This window comes from Bos taurus, chromosome 26 (assembly GCF_002263795.3).
Source record: "Bos taurus isolate L1 Dominette 01449 registration number 42190680 breed Hereford chromosome 26, ARS-UCD2.0, whole genome shotgun sequence".
NCBI lineage: Eukaryota > Metazoa > Chordata > Mammalia > Artiodactyla > Bovidae > Bos > Bos taurus.
In genome coordinates, this window is record NC_037353.1 from 46,303,346 (window position 1) to 46,327,047 (window position 23,702).

Below are 23,702 nucleotides of genomic sequence, written 5' to 3' on the forward strand. Positions count from 1 at the left end.
ATATATACACTATTATATATAAAATAGATGAGCAACACGTCCTAATGTATAGCACAGGGAACTATATTCAATATCCTGTAATAAGTGAGATTATTACTATATATATATATATATATATATATACATATAACTGAATCACTTTGCCATACAGCAGAAATTAACACAGTCAACTACACTTCAATAAAATTTTAAAAAATAATAAGAAATATACTTTGTATACAAAATCTTTCCCAAAGTGAGATCCATGGAAAGAAAAATTTCTATAAAATATCCTCCAGCCAAAGCCCTGAGAAATTGGGGGTCTCCTGACTTTAGGTTACAATAACCAGATTTGCTTCTAAGGTAAGTTTTGCTTGGCCAACACACAAATCTTAGGGATTTTTTTGTTTGTCTTCTTACACATTTGAATATTGACCATTCAAATACGGGCTTTCTGTTTTCCCACTGACCCCTCACCACCCTGCGACCCATCTCCTCGAGACTGCCACAGCTGCGACCCTAGGGACATTCGATTCTGACTTCAATCAGGTCTCCCACCACCCTGACCAGTGATTTTTCTGTAGTACCCAGTGGCCAGATATGAGCTTCAGCCATTTCTCAGGGAGTCTCAGCCCCAAATCTGCCTCAAAGTCCAAGAGTGTCCTCCAGGTTCTCAAGAGACACATGCAAAGTCCAGGACTCAAAAATCTCATCGATTTCACTTAGAAAGCATAATTTTTCTTTCTGACCTAGCTTTTCTACTTCTAGAAACATATCTCCAGAAAATATGGTACAGAAATCATATGAACAATGATATTTATCAGAGTATTGATTGAATACCAAAAAAAAAAAAAATGGCACTCATTTAAATGTCGAGAAATGTAGCACTAATCCCAATTTATAACCACTGAGAGACGATACAGCCACTTAAAAATTATATACATGCTATAATCAGATATATGTTTAGTAACATATCAATGGCACAGAGTTAAGTGGGACAATTATGCCTTCTCCTGTGATAATCCAGTTTGCTGGGTCCCCTGATCCTGCCACCCTGGGGCTTTGACTACTTGCTCCATGAGAATCCCCCTGCTGCCACCAAGACCTATTTAATCTCCTGACCCTGCCCAGTGCCTCAGTCTCCCTAGACAAGGGCTGGGCTCAGGCTCAAGCCCACAGCCCCAGCTGCTGCTGCTGCTAAGTCGCTTCAGTCGTGTCCGACTCTGTGCAACCCCATAGACGGCAGCCCGCCAGGCTCCCCCGTCCCTGGGATTCTCCAAGCAAGAACACTGGAGTGGGTTGCCATTTCCTTCTCCAATTCGTGAAAGTGAAAAGTGAAAGTGAAGTTGCTCAGTCGTGTCCGACTCTTCGTGACTCCATGGACTAGAGCCCCCCAGGCTCCTCCATCCATGGGATTTTCCAGGCAAGAGTACTGGAGTGGGGTGCCATCGTTGTCTCCGCATGACCCCAGCAGGCAGGTCCAAAAAAAAAAAAACATGTATGGCACCTCCCCCCTGCTGTCGTTCAGTTGCTCAGTCCTGTCTGACTCCTTGCGACCCCATGGACTGCAGCATGCCAGTCCTTTCCCTGTCCTTCAGTATCACCCAGAGTTTGTTCCAACTCATGTCCATTAGTCAGTGATGCCATCCAACCATCTTATCTTATCCTCGGTCGCCGCCTTCTCCTCCTGCCCTCAATCTTTCCCAGCATCAGGGTCTTTTTTACTGCATCAGTACTGGAGCTTCAGCTTCAGCATCAGTCCTTCCAATGAACACTCCGGGCTGACTTCCTTTGGGATGGACTGGTTGGATCTCCATGCAGGTCCCCCAGGCCCAAGTGAGCTGCTGGGCAGGACCTGCTTTCTCCATCACCTGCATGGAGAGGCTGGTAACAAAGCATGGAAATTCCATGACGTTGATGCCTATGGGGCAAAATCTGACCAGTGAGAGGCAAGAAACTAGAAGGAGCCCTCAGGTAAGATCCTCTGTCTTCCAACCCCTAACAGACTCTACTGAGACTTGGAGGTCCCACGAAGGCTGTGTTTTCTTGTGAGGCTCTTTATTGCTCAATCATTTACCACATTATGTTTTTTGTTTTTTAACCTTCTCTACCTTCTTCCCTGGAGAAGGCCATGGCACCCCACTCCAGTACTCTTGCCTGGAAAATCCCGTGGATGGAGGAGCCTGGTGTGCCGCAGTCCATGGGGTCGCGACTGAGCGACTTCCCTTTCACTTTTCACTTTCATGCATTGGAGAAGGAAATGGCAACCCACTCCAGTGTTCTTGCCTGGAGAATCCCAGGGACGGGGGAGCCTGGTGGGCCGCCGTCTATGGGGTCGCACAGAGTCGGACACAACTGAAGTGAGTTATTCCCCTTTTTCCTCACTGTTGCTGCCCTGTGATTGCACTTCCCAAGAAAGCCTTGGCATATAAACTATGTATCTGAGCAAAAAAATAAAAGAATCTCAAAGATACTGTGTGTGTGTGTTCGTGCAGATGAGCATGTGTGTGAGAGAAAGAATTGTGGCCATGGGTGATTTTCACTCATATTTTAAATGTTCTATCATTTTAATCATGACTGCTGTTACATGTATCAGTATAATCTCTAAAGTTTATTTTTGAGAGTGTCACCCACTGAATATTTTAACCATCCCCGTAGAGGTTAGCCAACTGCACAGTTAGAGGAAGCACAGCCCAGGAGATCACCCTCACTTCTGACACAAGCTGCAAGTCTGGAGGATTCCAGACCACCCAGAGGTTTGATAACTGGGTAGAAAGACTAACAGAAATCACTGACAACTGCTGTGCTCGTGGCTATGGTTCATCACAGGGAAAGGACAAAATTAAAATCAGTCACGTGTGGGGGGAGAGGGGAGTCACCTGTAAGGGAAATTCATCTGAAGAAGAATCTAATTAGATAGCTATAGAGATGTAAATACAGACACACACACACACCTGAGTCACTTTCATGCACACCTGAAACTAACACAACATTGTGAACCAAACACACTACAAAAACAAACATAATCAAGCAATCCCCTGGCAGTGCAGTGGTCAGGATTTGGCACTCGCACTGCAGTCTTTGCTTGGGGGAACCGTGATCCCACAAGTCCTGTGGCCCCCCCAAAAAAAAATCAGCCAAGGGAAGAACAGAGTCCAGGAAAAGTCCCAAGTGCAAAGCGTCCGTCGTCCTCGGCCTGTGGAGTCAGGGCAGCACCTCCTTCCTGACGTCAGTGTGTGAGGGGGTCCGTCCGCTGCCACTCTGGACCCCTGGCCCAGAGTCCCCATGCCACATCAGTGCTGCTGCCCTGCTTGGCCCAAGGCTCCCAGGAAAGCAAGGTGCTCCATCAGGCAGAACATTCCAAGGGCTTAGACATCACCTCCGGAAACCAAGGGCAAAGGTCAGAGGTCAGCTCTCGTCTGGGCAGGGTTAAATTCCCCACTGTTCACCGCCTAAAAACTGCTCAGGGTTCCTGCAGTGCCTCCGTGATGAAGGCAGACCTTTGCAGACCTCTTACGATCCCGCTGCTGCCTGTCTCTCTGTCCACGTGTCTCACTCCCAAGCACACGCGTTTTCCTGCCGTCCTTGTCTGCCGCAAGCACGGCTCTCTCTTGCCTCCAGGCCCTTGCACGGTCTGCTTCCTCTGCCCTGAACATCTGGCTGATCCCACCTTCAGCCCAGACACACTGAGGGCCTGCTTCCAAAGCCTCAGATTCTTACACCCACAAAGGCTTCTTCTTCCTTCGAGGCCATGTCTCAGGCAGCAACTCTCATGAAGGGATTCTTTTTGAAACACTGCTTTTTGGGGGGAAAGAATGCCAGAAAGAAAACTGGCGCTACTGAGGGAAGTCATGCATCTAAGAAAGGATGATTCCTGGCCAGAAGATGGAAGTTAAGGGTAGATTTCGGAGCGGAAAGTCACTTGTGGTAGCCCTTCAAATCTCGGCCTGTTACAAATCGGTTTCTTTCTGGAAAAGCAAGAGTTACCTGACAGGCAGTCATGTCATTGCAAAAACTACACATGGAGCTAAAGTCAAAACTTCAATGGTGTTCAGAAGGACGGTTAACTATGGTGTATCAACATGTAGAGAAAACATGTTACTATCAGCTGATTTACATAATTTACTTAATCTCTTCTTAGAACCCACTGTGTGTCATATATTGTTCCAAGTTCTTTACAAATAACTTTTAAAATAACTGATTTAATCCTTTTAACAATCCTATGAGGTTAAGACTAATATTAACCTCTGTTTACATAGGAGGAAACTGACACCCAGAAAGGTTAGGTAACTTGCCCTGGTCACACAGCCTGTAAGTGGGAGAACCAGAATGGCTCAGCATCTGAGTTCTGATCCTATGGAAAAAATGTAATTCATTAGGGTATGAACGCCAAGATACAAAGAGCTAAGGTTAATTTGCTCATTGCTATATCCCCTGTTATTACCACAGTTCTTAATACCAAATAGATTCTCAACAAAGGTTTATTGTTAATTGATTAATTATGAAGACTAAATATTTTTCATGTCTATCAATTAATTAATCACACTGAGGGTTAAATATGTGAAACCTTTAAATTATCTGCCTGGTCAAACGCACTCTATAATCTAGGGAATATTATGCGGCTGCAAGGGAAAGCAAATGAGCTCAGGGAAGGATCCTTGGAAAGAAAAATTTGAGAGTCCTCTCCTAGTAAATAAGAGTTGGCAGATGACTTTCTGGGATGAATATAGCTAAGATACAATTAAACAAATTTCTTGAATTCTTGAGTATGCTGTCAGGCTCATTACTCAATGCCCACAAGGCTTAGACTGAAAGAATCCCAGAATTTCAATGATGGAAGTAACCTTAGAGGTCATCAAATTTAACTTTTCATTTTGCCTGTGATTTTCATAAAAGGAAATCAGAATGTTTCATAAAAAGAAACCCAGAATGTTCAAGTAGCTGGCTAATGATTATCCACCCCTCTGTGTTGAAAGCCCCTCATTCCCCTCTTCAGAACATCCTGGTTCAATGCATCCTACACGGCTCTCCTCAACCCAGCCACCCCCCATGTGGTCTTTCCTGCACCCTCGAAGCCACTGAAAGCCATTTATCTCCTTTTAACTCCCATAACACCCAGTTTCTAGCACTCTTTAATGCTTAGCTTTCTTCAGCCGCTGAGAGTGTGTTTAATTGTCCCAGATGGGCACAAACGTCAGTAAGTATTTGTTGAATGAATGAATCCAAGCTCCGTGTTGGCACAGCAGGACACACCTGGCATTGAGTTTCATGATGCAGCATGCCGCCTCGGGGGCTTGGGATACGGGGTCCAGAGAACACTCATGGAACCTACACTTGCATCTAGGAAGTGATGGTGGCGGCTAGGAGCATAAGACTCAGAGCCTGGGCTCCCTTCCTTTCTCCATCACTAGCTGAGGTATTCAGGCATCTACTTAACGTCTCTGCACCACTTGTTCATCAAATAAACCATCTCTCATAGGGTTTGCATGAGGATAAAATGGACAATGTTATGTAAACCACTTAGAAGAGTGTTTAGCACAAAGCAAGTGTTCAGTAGATGTTAACAAAAATATAATTATTAATTTCTTATTATTGTGTCTCCAATAAAGCCTGACATATGATAAGAGCCTAATAAATGCAACTGCTATTAGTTCCCTCAGCATCTAGAATCTTTGTCACTGTTTTTAACTATACCTCGGAATATAAAATTTCAAATAATCAGATGAACAAAGAATTCAGAATAGACAGATGAAGCTGCACCCCTCTGAGGGAAGTGGTAGGAAAGCTTATCTGTGCAGCAAGAAAAGTACATAATATAACTACTACAGACTCTTAAAAATTCCATAAAGTTGCATAAGCAATTAAAACACATTAGGGACCAATTCCAGATTTGCTCCCAGAACCAAATTGTGTAATTATGTCAGTGAACTAATATCATCATTTCCATTTAGCGGAAAGAGTTCTCAGGTCATAAACACAATGGCTTGCATCCTACCATAGCCAACTGCTATGAGAATAATGGAGACCTAATGACCCAGCCAGTTTAATCAAAGCAAGGAATCTTCTTTCCAGAAGCTTCTGTCACTTGCGCTGTATGATCTAAACTTAAAATTATGGCACAGCTCAAACCCAAGACAGTATTCATTCACCTTTATGAAGCTCTTAGCTCTGAAGATTTAAAATATACTGAGCTGAGTACTAAGAATTCAGGGTAAAAATAAGTCTCCTCAAGTTAAGTAACAGGGCTGAGAAGAGTTATGAGGCGTTATTAACCTTTCCTGCCCTAGAACCACATTTCAGAGATGATGAAGGAGAATTCTGCATGCCACCCTTCACATGAGTTTTCTTTCCTCTGAGTCTAAATATTAGTCTCAGATTCTGTGGTCTGTGGTATGACAAGGTGCCCACATACAATCTCCTATTCTCATCATTATTGTATTTCCTCGTTGTTGCTCTTTAGTCACTAAGTCATGTCCAACTCTCTTGCGACCCCACGGACTGTAGCCCGCCAGGCTCCTCTGTCCATGGTATTTCCCAGGCAAGAATACTGGAGTGGGTTGCCATTTTCTTCCAGCACATCTTTCCGACCCAGAGACAGAACCAGCATCTCTCACGTCTCCTGCAGTGGCAGGCAGATTCTTTCCCACTGAGCCACCAGGGAAGCCCATTGTATTTCCTGCATTTGGGCAAACAGTCTAACTACCCAGACTTGTCAACAGCAACATGGGTCTCAGCGCCTCAGGGGGACCTCACAGACCATCACCAACCTGCCCTCTCCTGGTGTTTGCATGAGCTTCGACAGAACAGATAAACCCGGGACCGAAGGAAGGTCTTTGTGTCCAGGTTTATGGGTCTGCCTGACACGTGAGCAGCCCTTACAGTCAGAAGGTAGAAACCAAAGCCCTGCTCAGAAATAGCTTCTTTAGCAGGGCCTTTTGAGAAAAGAAATGAGACCACTTAATCCCATTGTTAGGCGGCACTATAAGTACCTATAAGAATCCCTGCCTTCCTGTTCTTGAAGAGGGAAGTTTCATTGTGAGAGACATTCTTGATGTATTTCTGTCTAAATTTCATTTGAAGATCATTCTTTTGCACTTGTAGAATGTTTCTTTTATCTTCGTTGAAGGGAAAGCAGCCCTGCTATATTATGCTATTAAAAAAAAAATAGGAAGGATGTTACCTATTGCTTATACTTTTATAAGAACCTGATATTCCTGTGAATAAGATAATTAGGATATAACTGAATAGCAAGTGAGTTGAAACATCCTAAGGGTGTATTATCCTGAGCCAGTTAAGTAAACCGTTGCATTCACACAACAGAATATTATAAAGCTATTTCAAAGAATGAGGCAGTTCTTGTATTAATATGGGATATTCTCCAATATACCATATTGTGAAAAAATAGCAAGGCCATAAACAGTGGATAGAGTACGCTACAATTGGCGGGGTGTTTCAGAAAATACACATTCTTATACTTACATATACATACAATTTTACTGGGAAAATCCACTAGATTTTCATAACAGTTTCTATCTCTGGGCAGATAACCAGAGAACTGGTATACTGTGGAGAAAGAGGTATGTACTATTTTTTTTTCAACTGCATATTTCATTTACTTTTACTGAGCTCTAGAATTCTACTGGGGGGCTTCCCTGGTGGCTCAGATGGTAAAGAATCTATTGAGAGAGAGATGCATTTTTGCATATTTTATTTTTTAGATCCCACATGTAAGCGACATCATATGATATCGGCCTTTCTCTGTATATTTCATTCAGTATGATAATCTCCATGTCCACCTGTGTTGCTGCAAATGGCAAGAAAAAGATAATTTTTTAAAAAAAAGAAGGTAGTTTCTACAACAATGTTAGAACAATTGTCAGCCACACACAAAGAATAAACCTTGGCCTATATAAAGATCAGTTCAAAATGAATCAGAGATCTAAATATAAAATAAATATGATAAAACTTTTTAGAGGAAAATCATCAAAAACTGGGGTAAGATGAAGAGTACATAGAAATGACACCAAAATCACTGTGTTAAAAATAGAACTTCTCATCAGCAAATGTTAGAAGAGGAGGTATTCGGCTCTTACTCCTACTCAGCAATAATAATTAGACAGCATAAAGCATAAAAAAAAGATAAGGTAAATTTTATTAAGATTTGAGATTTGTCCTCATTCAAACATACAATCAAGAGAATAAAGAGACAAGCTACAGACTGGAAGAAAATATTTATAAATCACATACTCAACAAACTACTTATACCCAGAATATAAAAGAACTCTCAAAACTCAACAATTAGAAAGCAAACAATCCAGTTCTTAAAATGAGAACAGGACCTGAACAGACACTTCACCAATGACTGTTTGAAGAAGGTAAATAAGCACATAAAAGATGTTTAACATCATTAGCCATTAGAGAAATGCAAATTAAAATCATAGCAAAATACCTATACACCTATTAGAAGGACTAAAATGTTTTAAAATAATAACAAATGCTGGCAAGGATATGGAGCAACTGCAACTCTACACATTGACAACAGGAAGATAAAATGGTACAGTCACTCTGGAAAACAGTTTGGCAGACAAATGAAGCTACATATGCACTTATCAAATGACCCAACAACTCCACGCCTGAGTACCTGCCCTAAAAAAAAGCAAAAACTTATGCTCACACAACTGTGGTGTTGGAGAAGACTCTTGAGAGTCCCTTGGACTTGAAGGAGATCAAACTAGTCCATCCTAAAGGAAATCAACCCTGAATATTCACTGGAAGGACTGATGCTGAAGCTGAAGCTACAATACTTTGGCCTCCTGATGCGAAGAACCGACTCACTGGAAAAGACCCTGATGCTGGGAAAGACTGAAGGCAGAAGGAGAAGGGGATGACAGGGGATGAGATGGTTGGATGGCATCACCGACTGGATGGACATGTTTGAGCAAGTTTCGGCAGTTGTTGATGGACAGGGAAGCTTGGTGTGCTGCAGTCCAAGGGGTCGCAAAGAGCTGGACACAATGGAGCGACTGAACTGACTGAAGTGAATGCTCACACAAAAACTTGTACACAAAAGTTCATAATAGTTTTATTTGTGAAAGCCAGAAGCTGGAAATATTCCGGATATTGTTCACCAGGTGAATGATGAAGTGTGGCCCATCTGTCCAATTGACTATCATTCAGCAGTAAAAAAGGAAAAAGGGACACACCACTGGTACGTGGGACAAATGGACGCAATACAAAAATGTTCAGTTCAGTCCAGTCGCTCAGTCGTGTCTGACTCTTTGCGACCCCATGAACCGCAGCGCGCCAGGCCTCCCTGTCCATCACCAACTCCTGGAATCCACCCAAACCCATGTCCATTGTGTCGGCAAAAAGGTACTATAAGAGAGAAGCAGTATCGAAGGTCTACATATTGGACAAGTCCATTTATTTGACATTCTCAAAGATAAACTATAGCTACGGAAAACGGATTGATGGTTGCCAAGAACTATAGGTAAGGGGAAGGTCTCACTATAGAAAGGCAACATGAGGACATTTAGGGGGCGGGGGTGGCTGGGTAATGGAACTGTTCTATATCTTGATTAAGGCAATGGTTACATGAAGACACACAGGTGTCAAAACTCACAGAACCAGGGACTTCTTGGTGCTTCAGTGGTTAAGTCTCCTCATTCCCAGTGCAGGGGAACCAGGTTCAATCCCTGGTCAGGGAACTAGACCCCACATGTGGTAGCTAAGACCCAGCACCGCCAAATAAATTATTTTTAAGTTCTAATTTAAAAAAAAAAAAGCCCATAGAACTGCACCCCTAAAGAATTTTTTAAATTTATGTATGTTTTTTAATTTTTTTTTAATGAAAGGTGAGTTCAGCTTCTACTACCAGTGGAGTAGATGGGTGGAACTAGTGAAGTGGCTCAGTTGTGTCCAGCACTTTGCCACCCCATGGACTGTAACCTACCAGCCTCCTGTGTCCATGGGATTTCCAGGCAAGAATACTGAAATGCATAGCCATTTCCTTCTCCAGGGGTCTTCCCAACCCAGGGATCGAAACTGAGTCTCCCACATTGCAGGCAGACGCTTTACCATCTCAGCCACCAGGGAAGCCCTGTTTATAATATTCCTACATTATACATAAACTAGTGTAATGTTAAATTTAAGTTGATTGTGATCAAAGATACATAATATAATCCCTATAGGAAACACTAAAAAAATAATTAAAATAGAGACAGCAAAAACACCTAAAAAGGAACCAAAAGAAATACTGTATTAACTCACAAGAAGGCAAGCAAAGAGAAACAGAGAAACAAAAAGCAGACGAGACAAATAGAGAACAAATCACAAAAACACTTACCCAAATCCAACTATATCGATAATTATATGAAGTGTAAATGAACTAAAAATGCTAACCATAAAACAGAAATTCTCAGCTGGATAAAAACTAAGATCCAAGTATAAACTGTCTACAAAGGATTCATTCATTCCTACAAAGGATTCATTCATTTTTGAAAGATATGAATAGGTTAAAAGTAAAAATATGAAGAAACATTATACCAGGTGCAAACATTAATCATAACAAAAGTACAGTGGCTGCATTAGTATCCAACAAAACCTATTTCAAGACAAGAAGCATTACTAAAGATAAAACAGAGCATTTTATAATGATAAAAAATGTCAATTTAGCAGGGAGGCATAACATATTTATAACTGTATCCCTAATAATAGAGCTTCAAAATATATGAAGCAAAAACTGATAATAAAAAAAGATGTCCATCAACAGATGAATGGATAAGAAAGATGTGGGATATATATATATATATATATGAGATTTATATATATATATATAATGGAACATTACTCGGTCATAAAAAAGAATGACATTCTGCCATTTGTAGCAAAGTAGACCTGGAGATTATGCTTAGTAAAATAAGTCAGAAAGAGAAAGAAAAATACTGCATGATATCACTTACATGTGGAATCTAAAGAAATAAGATAAACAAAAGTAGTTAGCAAAATAGAAACAGATCTACAAGTACAGAACACAAATTAGTGATTACCAGAGGGGAGAGAGGGGCTTCCCCGGTGGCTCAGTTGGTAAAATATCTGCCTGCCGTGCAGGAGACCTGGGTTGGATCCCTGGGTTGGGAAGATCCCCTGGAGAAGGGAACAGCTACCCACTCCAGCATTCTGGCCTGGAGAATTAATTCCATGAGTGTATAGTCCATGGGGTCACAAAGAGTCAGACACGACTCAGTGACTTTCACCTTCAGAGCAGAGAGGGAAGGGGAAAGGGCAAGTTAGGGATATGGGATTAAGAGATACAAACTACTATGTGTAAATTAGATGAGCAACAAGGACATACTCTATAGTCCCGGGAATTATGGGCTTTCCAGGGGGCTCAGATGGTAAAGAACCCACCTGTAATATGGGAGACCTGGGTTTGATCCCTGGGTTGGGACAATCCCCTGGAGAAGGAAATGGCTATCCACTCCAGTATTCTGGCCTGGAGAATTCCATGGACAAAGGAGCCTGGCGGGCTACAGTCCATGGGGTCACAAAAAGTTGGACATTACTGAGCAAATTTCACTTTCACTTTTTCACAGGGGATTATAGCCATAATCTCATAATAACTTTTAATGGAATACAATCTGTAAAATTATTGAATCCCTGTGCTGTATACCTGAAACTAATATAATATTGTAAGTCAACTATACTTTAAAAAAAGAGTAAGTTAACATAAATTTTTTCAAAAAAGGAGGAACCAGCAAAACCATAATCAGAGTTGGAGATTTTAATCTCCAAGTACTTGATAGAACAATTAGAAGAATTAGCAATGATACAGAAGATCTGAATGGCACTATAAAACCTCCGATCTCATAGACATTTACAGAACACATTTATGAAATGTGTGCTGCAAAGTTTGTACATTTTACCTCAAAAACTAACAACTGTAAAAATAAATATGTGGAGAATAGATATAAATACTAGTGAAAATATTATGGGTGGATGTTTATAACTGTTGAAGGTGGATGATGGGTACAGGGGTGGGCGTACTGTATGACTCTGTTTATGTATGTTTGAAATTGTGTATATTAAAGGTTAAAAATTAAGTTTAGGTCAGAAAACTTGACCTTCAGCAGGTAGTATTTTTTCTTTTCCATTATGGTTTATTACAGGAAGTTGAATACAGTCACTCTATACAGGAGGCCCTTGCTGTTTATGCATCCTATATAAACCAGTGTGCATCTTGGCCAATGATGTTTAGACTTTGCCCACACACAAAGGCACATTGATTCTGATGGAAGAACCTCAGGGACCAAATGTTGCCTGAACAGGGGTGCGCACCTGCTCCCTTGCCTGTTCCCTTTATCTCCTTAGATCCTCACACCCCCCAGGCACACCAAGTGTTCTCAGCATCCATCGGGTTATTCCTACCATTACCCCAAACACCTCCTCCTCCCCCCACAGGGCTAAAGTCCACCACATCGCCCTCAACCCCAGTTCCCCTGAGGACTTCTCCAGCCATCACCTTACTTCACTGTGTGAAGACACTGCCCAGAACTTGTCATGACACCTACCTGGCACTCTGCACACAATGTCCTGTATGGCAAACTTTCTCTCATTAAACCTCATAGTTCACAAATGGACACAAACTATAAAAACTGTCAGAGTGTCTGCATTCTAGGTAGAAAGCTGACATTTTGTTTTGGCAAATACATTGGTGAACTCTTTCCTTAGACAAAGATGGCTCCCTTAACCTGGGCTGGAGAAAGCAGGTCATGAAAGAGAAAGTTAACTAGGAACAGGCTAGCCCTGACACCATCGCGAAAAAGGTCCCATCCCAGCCGGGCAGTGGAGGAGCCGGGTCTGTGTCCGTCCTCATGGCATAGGTTTGGCAGGGGGCGGGGGGCGGGGGGGAGAAGGAAAAGAATAGGGACCCACATGGCCAAGGGCAAGCAAGACACGCTTCTGAACTCTGAACTTCTGGCTTTCCCATCCCAGAGTTTCTCCTTTCTTCTGTGATAGCTAAGCTTTGGTTAAAGCAGTTTAAAGTCTCCATTTCTATTCTGATAACATGAAATGGTCCACATTGGAGCAGAAAGTATAGATCACTCTCACTTCTGAAACAGACTCACACAGCAATCCTTTCAAAACAAGCTTGGAGAACACCCTGACCTCATGGGTAGTCTTCAGCTTGCACTTAAGTTTAGGAAATAGCAAAAACCATACCAAGAGAAAGAAAGTAAAACATTTTAATCATGCATCCTTCAAACCTAAAAAAAAAAGATATAAACATTTATGAAAATATTAAAGAAAAATATGAAATACAAGACCATTTCATTTTTTAAAACTTCCTAGAAAAGTATGAGTGTGGTGTTCCTAACTGCACGGTATTCAGTTCAGTTCAGTTCAGTCTCTCAGTCGTGTCCAACTCTGCGTTCCCATGAATCGCAGCACGCCAGGCCTCCCCGTCTATCACCAACTCCCGGAGTTTACTCAAACTCATGTCCATCGAGTCGGTGATGCCGGGCCATGCAAAAATCAATGACTACCTGCACCCTTACTTAGTAATTCATGACCCCTTAAAACTGGGAGCAAGGGGAACTTTTTGGTTACAGATAGGTGAGTAAACCTACTTCTTGCACCCCTTTCAAAGTCACTGCAAACAATCTGAAAATGAAGGGAAAGCATCATCACAAAATGAACAAGGAAAGAGCCAGAGCTCCAAAGCACAAAAGGACGCATACCTGCAGAGTGCTGTAAAACACAACTGAAGGCGCGGGAGATGCTGAGAGATAAGGCAGCCTCCAAATGTGAAGCTGCTCACCGACGTCCATAGAAGTTAGTGTCACAGTCCTGATACTCTCTCATCAGTCTTCAGTTAGATCTGTGACTAGGGCAGATCATGCAGGAAGCAAACCAATCAATGGTCAGCAGAAGTCAATGTAAAGGAGAAACCACATAGAGACCCCACTTTCATTCATGGAGGATGTGGCATCTGACCTGAGGGAAACTGCCCAAGAAAAGAGGAAGAGGAGGCCATTACAACCAGATCATGAAACAGAGAGGCTATGGCTAAGGACTTTGTAAATCCCAGTGACTTTATGGTTGCTGAAAACTGAGAGAGTATTTCTTACCCATCTCAAAGATATCAAAGGTGCCATGGGCAGAACGTTTTTTTAAGTCCCCCTAAAATCACATGCTGAAATTTCATTCCCAAGGTGATGGTATTAGGGGATGGAGTCTTTGCTTAGGTCATGAGGGTAACTGTAAAGCCCTCATGAATGGGATTGGTGACCTTATTAAAGATCCCCTGCCTCGTCCATCCTGTGAGGACACAAGGAGAAGCATTGTTTCTGAACCCAGTGCAAGCTCCAGCCAGACACCAAAGTTGCAGGCACCATGATCGTGGCTGCACTCCCAGCTTCCAGGACGATGAGAGACGACTATTCCTAGTGTATAAGCTGCCCGGTTGACGGTATTTTTATCACAGCAGCCCAAATGGAATAAGACAAAAACAACCTGATTCTCTAATAACCAAAGAGGAGAGGAAGATTCAAAACAGATGCTAGAAGGTATCAGAAGAAGATAAGCAGGTTGGAAGATGCAAGAAAAATATAAACATTAACAAATTCAAATCAGTTCCCTGGTGGCCCAGTGATAAAGAATCTGCTGCAACACAGGAGAGAGACCCACATTCAGTCCCAGGGTGGGGAAGACCCCCTGGAGGAGGGCATGGAAACCCACCCCACTGTGTTGCCTGGAGAATCCCATAGACAGAGAAACCTGGTGGGCTACAGTCCATAGAGTCACAGGGTAAGACATGACTGACATGACATAGCACGCTCAGAGACACACATCAGTTATACTTCAATTCTTAAAAATCCTAAAAATAAAAATAAGTAATTCTGGGAGAGGGATAAATTAGGAGTTTGGGGTTAACATATATACCTTACTGTATATAAATAATAGATAATCACAAGAACCTACTATACAGCACAGAAAACTCTACTCAATTCTCTGTAATAACCTGTAAGGGAGAACAATCCGGTAAAGAATGGAGACCTGTATATGCATATCTAGACGACTTTGCTGTACACGTGAAACCAAAACATCATAAAGCAACTATACCTCAAAATAAAATAAAAATTAAGCTTATATTTTTAAAAAGGTGCAACTGCTTTCACAATTTATAAAATGCTCACAAAGCCTTGTGACATAAGTAAAGCATTTAAAAATGTTCCAATGTAAAAATATTTTTTATTAAAAAAAATTTTAAGTAGTTTGGGAGCCCACAATTATCAGATTGGAAGTTACTTTAGTCCCTCTTTTTTATTCCTTGAGGGGGAAAATAAAGAATTCAAACTATATTGGAAACAACCAAAATTAGTGCTCAGAAACACAACCAGAACAAAACAAAATGCAAAAAATAAAACTATAAGCTTATTGGAGTTCCGCCTCCTGGTCATACAGAGCAGCATGTGTCAGACTAAGCCTCATGTTGGTTATAATAAGTATAAACTCTCAACAAAAATCTTTAAAAAATAATTTTTGGAGGCACTGGAGAGCAACCAAAATTAGGCAGAGAAATTGGAGGTAGTTCAACACTTGAAAGAAAGTCACAGAGAGCATGATTCACATTTAATTGCTCCTCCTTCAAGAACCCTCCACCTCACATGGAGGGGGCCCTTGGATCAGCCTGTTGACAGGAGGACTTGGGGAGAAGTCAGGGCTGCCAGGATAATTAGAAATTACGGAGGAAATCCAGGAAAGGAGAGAGGCCCAGAAAGGGGAGTCTGTGGCTGTGAATAATTCTGCCTCTGAATTACTGCCTGGCCCTGAACTCCACATACGGGGGACAGCAGGGAAGCCAGGTACTAAGCAAGGATATCTCTTCCCACTGGGAAACTGTCTGGAATTTCAGTGACCAACTGAGAGGCACTTGTAATCACCCAGGCTTTCAGTGAAGTCCCAGAAAGGCCCACCCAGAGTCAAGTCCGTGTAACAGCAGAAGGCACCGGGAAGCCAGACCAGCAGGGGCTCATGGCCCAGGTCATCGTATTCCAGCCGTGGGGTCAAAGGACAAAGCTGAGACCAGGCCAGGAGGTGGATGTACAGTCTGGGTCCCTGTGAGGGTCCAGGTGCACCAAGGAGCCCTGGCCTCATTCCAGAACCTTCTTTCCCTGAAGTGTTCCTGGGCTTCGCTTCTCCCAGACGTGGTCTTTCTCTGAAACTCGGCCGCTTTGCTCATCCCTTTTCCAGGGTTTACTGAGTAAGCCCCTATGCTGGCTGCTGCACTTCCTCCGAATGGTTCTTTTCAGCTCCAAGCCTTCATTCTGGGTCTTCCCTGCTGACAAGACCACACCCCTCTTTGGTCTCTCAGTGCCACATCCTTAATGTAGCCTGAATGCTTGGCAAGGGCAGGGCCAGATGCCTGTATGTGTGGTTAAGGTGTAAGGGACATGGTTAACTGGGGACACATATGAACCCCGGTCATGACAAGCGTGTCACATAATGGATGTGTTTTCCTCCTCCACCGGAAATTTGCCAAGACTGCTTTTTCCTCCCACATACACATCCTTCCAATTAAATAGCAATCAACTGGGGATCTTTCCATGAATTGTAACACTCTATTTTAAAGATCTTTTGCTGCGGTGAGTAAAACTGGAGAAAGGCATTTTGAAGCTTTCTGAAATTCAGCATCTCTAATGACTTTTAAATGTTTTCTATATGGCTTCACTCTTAGGAATCAGAAAAATATGTGTTTCTGAGACAAACGGGTCATTCATTAATTCAAATGTCTGTGCTTTGTTCACAGGAGATTGATTCAAAACACTATAAGACAAATGCTAACTATGAACTTAGCTCTGTGACCGTGGGCAAGCTACTTATTAGCTCTAAATTTCTATTTCTTCTATAAAAAGGGAGTTATAATGTCACATACATGATAGAGGCATTTGATAAATAACATATGGGAGCATTTAGCCCACAGTTGGAGCAAAGGAATCAACAGAGTTAGTGCAAGAAGGGTCAGGGATTTGAATCCACAGCCAGTGCTCAGAACTCTGTTACACTTTCTACAGTATGTAAAGCCCTCTGCTAAATTGAGTGCTCAGGAAATACAATAGATCCTCGTGACTGTGGTTCTGAACCAGATTCTATACCAGCAGGGACTTACAAATAAACCCCTAAATAAACATACCAGTGCACAAAGATGGCAAAATGAAAAAAAAATGTTTTAGAATAATGAATTATGATCCTTTCCTTTCCTTTTCCCTTAGTTTTATGAAGTTAAATAAATGAACACTCGAAGGAAGCAGTTGTAGTTACAGTGTAAGTTATCAGTGTAAGTGGAACCCGATACAGGGATTCTGGGAGGGAGCAGGAGGCATTCCCAGAGATAGGGACAGAACTATGACACCCAACATAGCCAGACTAAAATTCACGAAGGTACAAGCACCCCATGTTCATAGCCACCCTATTCACAATAGCCAAGACATAGAAGCAACTTATATACCCATCAACATGAGTGGATAAGGAAGATGCAGTGTGTGTGTGTATGTGTGTAATGGAATACTACGTAGTCATAAAGAATGAAATCATGCCACTTGGAGCAACATGGACGGACCTAGACATGATCATACTAAGTGAAGTAAGTCAGAGAAAGACGAATATCACATGCTATCACTTATACATGGAATCTGAAGCCTGACACAGATGAGTTTATCTACAAAACAGCAACAGGCACAGAGGACAGACCCGTGGCTGCCAAGGGGAAGGGGGCAGGGGAGGGCAGGTCGGGAGTTTGGGGTTAACAGATGTAAGCTCTTATATGGAGAATGGATAAACAACAAGGTCCTACTATCCAGCACAGGGAACGACATTCAGAGTCTTGCAACACCCTATAACGGAAGAGACTATACACACGTATATATCATGTGTGTGTGTGCTCAGTCACTTCAGTCGTGGCCAACTCTTTGTGACCCTGTGGACTGTAGCCCACCAGGCTCCTGTGTCCATGGAATTCTCCAGGCAAGAATATTGGAGTGGGTTGCCATGCCCTCCTCCAGGGGATCTTCCTGACCCAGGGATCATTCCTGCATCTCTTGCACTGCATGCAGATTTTTTACCACTGAGCCACCTCTGAAGCCCCATATATGCATCACTTCTTGGCAAATAGAAGGGGAAAAAGTGAAAGATTTTATTTTCTTGGGCTCCAAAATCACTGCAGATGGTGACTGCAGCCATGAAATTAAAAGATGCTTGCTCCTTGGAAGAAAAGCTATGACAAACCTAGACAGCATATTAAAAAGCAAAGACATCACTTTGCTGATAAAGGTCTACATAGTAAAAGTCATGGTTTTTCCAGTAGTCATGTATGGATGTGAGAGTTGGACCATAAAGAAGGCTGAGCCCCAAAGAATTGATGCTTTCAAATTGTGATACTGGAGAAGACTCTTGAGAGTCCCTTGGACTGCAAGGAGATCCAACCAGTCAATCCTAAAGGGAATCAATCCTGAATATTCATTGGAAGGATTAATGATGAAGCTGAAGCTCCAATACTTTGGCCATGTGATTCAAAGAGCCAACTCACTGAAAAAGACCCTGATGCTGGGAAAGATTGAAGGCAGGAGGAGAAGGGGGCAGCAGAAGATGAGATGGTTGGGTGGCGTCACCAACTCAATGGACATGAATTTGAGCAAACTCCAGGAGATAGTGAAGGACATGGAAGCCCGGCATGCTGCAGTCCATGGGGGTCACAGAGATTCAGACATGACTTAGCAACTGAAGAACAACAATAACTGAGACATTCTGCTGTACGTCAGAGATTAACACAGCATTGTAAACCAATTACACTTCAGTAAAATAATTTTTTTAAAAAGAATTCTGACACCCAAAAAGAACCTAAGAAATACAAGTGTTTGAGTAAAGTCCAGGACCATCACGATTTTAATAGGTGACTCCTTTCTAGATAAATTAATATACAAAGTAATTTTTTAAAAATAACAAGTTCTACCCACTTTTTTTGAAAGTTTGAGAAATGTGCCAATTTGGAGATACACAAGTCATAAAGAGTTAAACACTGTTTCCCATTTTTTCACTGAGTTGCTATGGATTAATTTTTTTTAAGTTTAGCCTCTTAAGGGTCCGAATCAATAGACCTTGAAACCTAGGAAGTCAATGGCACAGACCATGTCTTTTCCTGTCCCCAAACCCTGAAACACTTCCCATTTCTCGACAAGCGTGGGGCACCTCACTCACTCTGTGCTGGGTGGGCACTGTGCTGAGTGCCTCTCTGACACGGTTCTTATCACCCAGTCACAGTGATCACGGATGCTGGGGCCAGGGTTTGGACTCACGCTGGTCCAGTCCCCCCCCCAGAGCACACATCTGCCACTCAGTCTCACTTCCTGTTGTTGCCCATCACCCACCCTCCCCAAGCAGCATCCGCGTTTCCCTGCTGCTTCCATTTCGCTCCTGTCGCTCTCTCTGCAAAAATGCCCCCTAATAAAACCATGGACGTTCACTCACCTTGTGGTGATGATAATTTCAAGATGTACATAAATCAAATCAGTACGCTTCTACGGGGATATAGGTCAGTTATAGCTCAATAAATGGGAAGACAATCAATGCCCCTCCCCCGCCAAGTCTGCTGAAAGCCAGTCTGCCCTCTATGTAATCCTCAGAGGTCGCTTATCCCCTCCAGAGAGAGATTTCTGGGCTCCTGCCCCACCCCTCCACCTCCGGTTCTCCCTGACTGTACCCACAACTGTTTTTCCACACCCGGTACACCTGGCACCTCTCTTAAAGAAATCAGAAGGGTATGTGGGGCCTCATGGGATCCTGGAAAGTGCCTGGGCTTTCCCACCGCAGGCGGAAGCCTGTTCTGTTTCTTGCCCTCTGTGTGATGCTGAGTAACCTCCTCAGAATCCCATCTGTGAAACAGATGCATCCTCTCCCACTGGGAAGGGCTCCCATGAGGGTCGAATGGGATGAACCCATGAGCCCCTGCTTGCTTCCCATCCCCCCCCACCCCACTGGCAGCCCGCCTACCTGTGCTTGGCCTGGAGGTAAGATGGTATTCCTCTTGCTGCCTGGTTAAGTTATATAAGACACACAGACGGACCATGGATTATTCATCATGTCTTTCCTGCCCAGCCCAATACATAGTAGGGCCTCTGACTACCCATCAAATTGGATGAATGCACCTCTCTTCCAGAACGTGGAACACCAGTCACATCACCCTCATGTATTCAGTCCAGATCTCATCACATACATCTTTAATACAATAGGAATTATTCAGAGTTATTAACATTTAGAAACAGTCTTTGCAAAGAACTTCTAAATCTTTAGTAAGAGCTGTGTTTATATAAATATTTATTGAGTTTAAAGCTTTCAGTGTATATTGTAAACAACACTTCCAGGCATCGTTCTTATTATGGATCAGAATAGACAGAATTTAATTGTTCATTTTCTGTTCTTAGTTACTAAGGATACATCACCCTGCCTGGGTATCTCTGGAACCGCCAGCAAATAGAAGCAAGTAAAGAAAGAACACGACTCTAGGATCCTCAGTTAACATTATCACTCGCCAGCCATGGGACACATAAACTCATCTAAGCCTTTATTTCCCATTTTTTAAATGGGGATGGTTTGGGCACTGCTCTCACAGCATTGTTGTAAGAATCCAATTAGAAACTGAATACAAAACTGCTAACATGTCACAGATGCAATGCTACGAATGATCACTGGCACCAAACATAGCTCTGAGCTTCCTGGGTAAACAGTCTCAAAGGATAACCACAACTTACGTGGTTTCTGGTGTTCAGTAAGAGGAAGCTTTACTGTTCTTTGGAAAAGAAACTCTAAGACTCTGCTCAGGGGAATATGCCATCGTGACACACACAGGAGACCGGCAATTTCCTAACGAATGGTGTGCTTTGGGCTGTTTTGGAAGGAACAGACCTTGTCCCTCAGAGTACTTCTCCCAGTGACTCCTGATGGCAGTTGAGGACACTGCGCTGGATTGTCACTCAGGGAAGGGGTTCCCAGGCAGCCAGATTTCCTGCTCCTTGCAATTCCTTTTGGGGCTTGAAAATGTTTCAGAATGATAAAACGGCTCCATTATCTATAGATCCTCCACATGGCAGAAAAGGGAGAGGAGGGAAGAGAGAGGAAAAGAGAAAGGACCTTGCAAACACCTACTCAAAGGTCAAGAAATCTCGGGGATCTTTGATTTTCCAAAACTGTCTCATTTGACACACTAGAGAGAGATGAACATTTTTACTAGAGCACAGCAGTTCGCCAGGAGAAAAACAGCAAACTAAAATACTTCCTTGTTCCGAAGTTAATTATTAAGCCACGTTTTTTTTTTTTTTATCAATTAGCACAACCCTCATTTATCTAATGCTCGATATTTAGCAAATATTCATTGGACATCTATTACAGGCCTAAGGATATTATTATTGATAAAAGCATATAATAAAAATAATAGCAGGCATTTACTGAGTGCTTTCTATGAGTCAAGGGAAAATTCTGGATATTCACGGTCAAAAAAAAGGGTTGAGGTCTCAGCCACCGCCCTGGAGAAGCAAAGGCTTTCCTCTTCCCCCTACCAGGATTTAGGGAGCAGGGACCTGGTGTTCTCCCTGGGAGGGAACCAGGAGAGCACTGCAGGCTGGGAGGGTCACCTTGAAGATGTGAAAGTGCATCTCTTATCAAGGGGCGGTATGACCCTGTCTGCAAGATCAAAAATCCCTTGACAGGGAGAGGTGATGACACTCAAGAAGGAAAGGTAAGGATGGACTGTCTGGGCAGATGGAGATTCCAGGACTGACCCTACATCCTTGCAAAGAGCAGGTCTGCAGCTGTTTCCTGCAAGTCGTGCACCGCAGTCTGGAATCTTCTGTCCTGCTCCTACAGAGGCAAGTCACCTCCTATACCATGCTTCCTAAACGCGCCCTCCCCCGTGCTCTGCAAGCAGCCAAAGAGTGCCCTGATCGCAGGTCTGCCTCACTGCCCCACTCGGAAGAAACCTGGGGTCGGTCCGCAGCACGCTCAGGATACAAGTGGCCTCTTCACAAGTCTGTTCTCACCAGCCTCCCCAGGCTCTGCTTCCCTGAGTCCTTCTTGCCACCCTCAGACCCGGGTCGAAGAGCCATCCTCCGCCCACCAGCTCCTCACCTAGGGGCCAGCCAACCTCAGGCAGGGCTTGGTGAAAGTGCAAGATAGGAAAGCCCTGGCCAGTTCCTCTCGTGTCCACTCACCATGATGTTCCTCTCGGATTCGTCAACGTGAACATGGTCAACATCAGTCTCCTCCATCACTTTCTTTGAGATAAGGGCTGTCAGCCTATTTTAATTGTTGGTGGAATATTTCAGAATACCGTCCCTCTTGAGCTCTGAGATAACCGTGCACAGAATAGCAGAATACAAATTCTGCACCCCTGGGGTTTGAATGGGGGAGGGGAGGGTAGCCGCTTTTCTGAAATCAAGTGATTTTTTTCTTTCAGTGACACAGAGCTCGGTGCCATCTTTCACTTGTGTTGCAGAACACTCTGAATTTTAACGCTGAGGGCACACAAGTGAAAATGATGCAGCTAGAGGCCAGAGCGCCGCCTGCGTCACTGCATCCACCTCCCCTTCGCCACACACCACAACACACTCCAGGGAGCTGAGGCCTCCAGAGCAAGACTTGATGCCAAATTCAGTGAACCTGGCAAGTTTCACTGGGGATCTCAAGGAAAATGAATAGACTCCCTCTCTGAATGGGATCAAAAAAATCTGAGCAGAAAATACCAACAATGCTTTATTTCCACACCAAACTTAGCCCCTGGGGAAATTACACTCAGATGATTTATGGAATGTGGGTCTTTAACTGCCGTACACTTTGCAGCACCGACAAAGACAACAATAATGTATAATTGATTCCACTTGGATCTCAGCGAGTCAATAAAGAACTTTGTTTATACATAATTTTGTTGGGCAAATCTCCCAGATGGTACTGAAATGTTGCATTTTTAAGATGTTGAGTTTGGTCCAGGAGGATCATAAATTATAAAGATAATGTGTCTTTTGTATCGTTACAGTCATCTAATTGTAATCACAATTATAGTCACTGTGAAATCTAACTACATTCTATTTCAGCATTACTCCTGACATTTTTTAAAGCTTCATTTATTTAAGAGCCAAAAGTCAAAATAAGGGTTCCAGAATCCCAGAGCTCCACCTGCTAACACAAGAGCAACTGTACAAATTAAAACCTATCATGAAAATAAAAATTTAATATTTTCATAATAGGAATTAGCAGCAGTGCAAATATCAACTCTCTTATAGGTTTCAAGTTAACTTTCTCACTCTCTAGAAAGATGCTTTAGCTAGGTTCCTAGGAAACTAACACTCTATCTCTGCAATAATTTTATACTCTCTGAAACATGTAATTTGTGCTTTCATTAAAGATAAAATTATGCTTCTCTCCGCTGCATCACACAAAACTGCTTGAGCAGATTAGCACAATATTGGAAGGGTAGGTTTGTGATGGCCGGATTTAAAATATAAGGTCCCAGCTTAGGAAAAGCCTTTGGGGGCCCCTGGTGGGTGCATTTCAGAGAGACTGGCTTGTGTCCCAGCACAGCTGAGAGCACCCCAGCCAGCCCCCACATGACTCCCTCCCAAGGGAGCAACAGGGCCTGCATATTAAGACTCTGTGAACAGAGCAAGCAAGCAGTAGTT

The 23,702-nt window shown here is 42.9% G+C and overlaps 1 protein-coding gene across 4 annotated transcripts in view; it reads right to left on the reverse strand.

The window, feature by feature from the left end:
* The window catches only part of C26H10orf90 (chromosome 26 C10orf90 homolog), a 393,139-nt gene that overhangs the window by 365,020 nt on the left and 4,417 nt on the right, over nucleotides 1–23,702 (reverse strand). The window lies entirely within an intron of this gene.